The following is a 4,264-nucleotide window of genomic DNA, read 5'->3' as shown; positions in this document are numbered from 1 at the left end:
GAGGCACCCAGTGTGCCATGATGCTTCATATTGGAGGGTGTGGTCATAGTGACTGTATCGTCTTATATTCACTGAAATCTAGCCTAATACCTGAGTAGTTGTTCCCAGTCTTGGATACCTCATTCTTGACCAATCTCTTCCTTTTTTTGGGGGGCAATGTCCCTCACAGGGTCTCTGCAACTTATTTTTCCTGTGAAGTAAGTGTGATTGGAACTTGAGAATGCAATGTTATTATGTACACCGGGCAGGGGAGATGCCATGATGACAAAGGTAGATTTTCCAGGTTGAGACTCATCCATTGCTCTCAGGATGAGCTGACCCCTGTGATTTCTCCCTAATTCTGGGAACTTGGCTGCATAATTTGTGGTGGTGGGAGACTTCACATTCTCCTCTAGGGGAACAAAAGAAAATTTTATATTATTAATTAGCTGTGCAAAGAAAATACACATTTTTATTTTCTGTGGTGGGTCTGTTCTTGTTCCACTGGGTAAAAAGACTTTCCTAGTTAACACATCTCAGCCTCTTCTGGCTTAAAGATATCTTTGATGTTAAAAATGGTCAATGTTAGGGAAGCATCTTTCTGGTAAGCCTCCACGGTTCACTTTTCTATTCCTACTGTCTCCTCTTTCCAAGATGGGGGTCTCATTAATGGAGTGTAGACCTCAGATCCTTGCACGTGGGCTCATATAAGCTATTTGCAGAGGTAATCAACTTCAAATGAAGATGCTGGTGTTCTTCTGGAGTTGGCTCTGTTCTCAGTTAAAGTAGTAGATAGCCCTGGATCCTGTTACTGGGTAGAGCACCCTCATGGCAGCCAGTCCTTCCATCAACTAAGGGACACTCACAGCTCAAGTCCATTGGTCTGTAAGATGATTGCTTGTGTTTTATTTTAAATCATAGGTTAAAACTTTATTCCTCCATGTGACAGTGTGGGGAGGTAGTCTATCACTGGAAGAATTCAGGCAATGGTGACTCTCACCTCTAGGGTAGACTAGTTATGCTTGCAAAGGCTTGTGGGAGTGGGCTTGGTTCTCTTTCTGCTCACCTACAAACAGGACAAACTGATCTTCCATTTGTTTTGTATCCAGTGTCTGTGAAAGCAGAGATCAGGTTCTAGCCTCCAGAACACCTTGTCTATGAAAAGACATTAATCCTGGTGTTCTTCTCCACCTACCAAACTTTAGAACTAGCTCTTGTGGAAAGGGTCGTAGAGGAAGCTTAATATGTCCTTTTTCCAGATACTCCTAATATCCAGTACCTCAGAATTTGACCATCCTTATCGGAAAGCCATTTTCATAATGATCAACATCAAATGAAGTTGTTGGTGTGGGTCCTGATCCAATAGGATTGTGTCCTTGTATAGATGGATTAAAAGGGAAGACACCTGGACCTGGAGACATACAGAGGAGGAGGATGTGAACACACAGTGGCAAACACCTGCAAGCCAAGGAGAGGGACCAGAAACAGATCCTCATCACCGTCCACCTTACTGCCAAAAGACAGAGTCTCTGGAATCTAAACTTCACTATTCAGCTAGGTTGAGTGGCCAGCGAGCTCCTGGAATATAGTTCTCTCTGTCCACCCACCCCTGTCCCCAGTTTGGGGATAGCAGGCATGGGCATCTATGACCGACTTCTATGTGAGTGCCAGGGATTCAAACTCAGACCCGCACGCTTGCACAACAAGGTTTTTACCCGCTGAGCCATCTCCCTCAGCCCCAGGTTTTTGTTTTCTTTTTTTGGGGGGGGGGTTTGAGACAGGGTTTCTCTGTGTAGTCCTGGCTGTCCTGGAACTCACTCTGTAGACCAGGCTGGCCTTGAACTCAGAAATCCACCTGCCTCTGCCTCCCAAGTGCTGGGATTAAGGGTGTGCATCACCACTGCCCGGCTTTTTTTTTTTTTTTTTTCCTCAAGAAAGTTCCACTGGGTAAAAAGACTTTCCTAGTTAACACATCTCAGACTCTTCGGGTTTAAAGATATCTTTGATTTTAAAAATGGTCAATGTTAGGGAAGCAGCTAATAGTCCTCCAAGTTCTAGTAGTCAGCTTCCCTGGGCCTCCTCTGCTCCTGATGGAGAACAGACAAATCATCCTCCAGAAGCATGGCAGGAAGCTGGAGGCTGATTACTTTCTATGAAAAAAATAGTTCAGAAGGTGTGGAAAGGAGCTTTACCCTTCCATTTCGAGGTAGATGTATGGTTTCAGGACTCTGAATAAGGAGGTATATTATTATTCATTGTCTCGGCTCTCCGGCATTTGTGGTTAACCCAGGCCTTGTATTGCTCAGATTATCCTTTCCTATTTCCAAACAGGGTTAGTGGGGCCACACTAGCCATGCCCAAGGATTTCCTAGATTTCTACCATCTACTGTAGGTGGGATAGTGTGACACGTGTTGCCTTACTTTTCATAGCAGGTGTTCAGGTTTTTATGAGGGTCAGAAAAATGTTTCTGCTGGTTCCTGTAAGTCCAAAGTATACATTCATCATACTTGGAGCTCAGAAATTAGCCTCTTAATGGCAGTCTTGGATCGAGTGTCTTTCCCACAAATCCCTTCATCTCCTCTCACATATGATGAACAAGGCTCCTCCCAACTGGAAGTCTTAGCGTGCAGTGTTATTATGGAAGCAAAAATCAGGCCAAGAAACCTCTTGTGAGTATCATTGCTTGAGTTTCCTATGTCCATCTGAACCCTATTCTGCTAGCTGACTTAGGCCTTTAAAGTTGAATGCTACCACTCACTACCTAATCAAATAAATATGACTTCATTCTTCTAAACTTGATTTCACACCTGTCAATTCTAGAAGTCAGATTTAGCATCCTATAGGTGATAAAGGGAGTTCAAATGCCACGCTGAGGAGAGTAAACATTAGCTCTTAGCAGCCTGAGAATAAAAGGTGCTCCTCCTTCCGTGTGGTCTAAGATTTACTTGGAAGGCCAAAATTTCTTGCAAAGTTTAAAGAAATAAACAGTAAAACAAGTAAGCAGTAGATGATATAGAGACAAAGTTGGATTTTGACCAAGACATTGTAATGTATGCATAGTCTTCATGGACCTGGAGGATTGAGGCCAAGTTGAGTGACTCAGATAAGTTTTACAATCTGTCAGAAGCTCAGCTACTTCATCTATAAAATGAGGCATAACAACATGGCCCTGTCCCTAAGTATCCCTTGAGAGCTCGGTGGGACACTGGTAGAGCAATGAGCCAAGGCAATTAAACAAGTTTTCTCCCCAAGAATACCAGCTACCTAGTCCACTATGTGATCCAACAGAGATCAAACTGAAGTGACCAGTTAAAAAGGGTAGATCGAAAGTCATGCAAGTGGCATGTAAATGCATCACTTAGGAAGTAGAGGCAGAAATGTTAGTTCAAGGCTACCCTCAGTTATATAGAGTTTGAGGTTACATAGCAACTTGTCTAAAAAATCCCTGCCTCCTTTTTGTTACAGCTTAAAGCTAGAGGTCACTGCCTTAGGTGGTCAAAGCTTCTTTTATTTACTGTGTCAGAGTTGTGTTGCTGCTCTATCATGTGATTAAGGCTTTGGAATTTTAATTCTGTTCTTCAGTTGCAGCTAGGCAACTTGCAAAGCCTTCTATTTTCTCAGTTGTTGACCATGTTAAGTTCAAGTGCCCAGGACCTGAAAGTAAAGCCTCCAAGAAAGAAAATAACCAAACCACCACTACCATCAACCAAACATGCACCACCAATAACAATACCACCACCACCAACACCAAACCACCACCATCAATAACCACACCACCACCACCAATAATCAAACTATCACCACCAACAACCGAAGGAAGAAAGCATCTTACCAATGTTTCCTGAATTGTCACTGTAGGAAACTTGATGAGAATTTGATAATGTGGCATCTGGGTGGTCCTTGGTGTATACAGGTCTGGCTTTCATGACATCACAGTTAGTCTCATAGCTTGCTTGCACCTTTGCCTTCACCTTCCAAAACTGTCCTTTGTAAGATGTTGTTTTCATCTTGATTAACAGACAAGTTTTATTTCCTCAGATACCATGAACCTTCTACCAGCTGCCTTTGTTGAAATCTTCAAATCCCCATTCCAAGGAGAGTCCCCTCTGCTGTTCAGTCCTTTGTTTCTTTAAGGAAAGCCTTCCTGGTGGCCTCACCCACTGAGAGACCTCTGCCTGCAGGCTCCAGTGCCCTCTGTTCAGGCTGCCTCGCTCACAGCCTGTCTGTTTGCACAGCTGTCTTGTAGATTTGTAAGGCCCTCAAGGACAAATCTTTGTCCCTCCA

The 4,264-nt window shown here is 43.5% G+C and overlaps 1 non-coding gene across 1 annotated transcript; it reads left to right on the top strand.

Annotated features, from left to right (window-relative positions):
• Window positions 1–233: 233 nt before the first annotated feature.
• On the top strand, window positions 234–392 carry LOC114621023. The gene has a single exon (XR_003711378.1). It is a non-coding gene; the product is annotated as a U1 spliceosomal RNA (small nuclear RNA).
• Window positions 393–4,264: the final 3,872 nt, after the last annotated feature.

The sequence above is a fragment of the Grammomys surdaster genome, unplaced genomic scaffold (genome assembly GCF_004785775.1).
Source record: "Grammomys surdaster isolate TR1022 unplaced genomic scaffold, NIH_TR_1.0 170, whole genome shotgun sequence".
In the NCBI taxonomy this organism is placed as follows: Eukaryota; Metazoa; Chordata; class Mammalia; order Rodentia; family Muridae; genus Grammomys; species Grammomys surdaster.
Note: the sequence above shows the minus strand (reverse complement) of the source record. Positions and strands in the feature narration are given on the sequence as shown.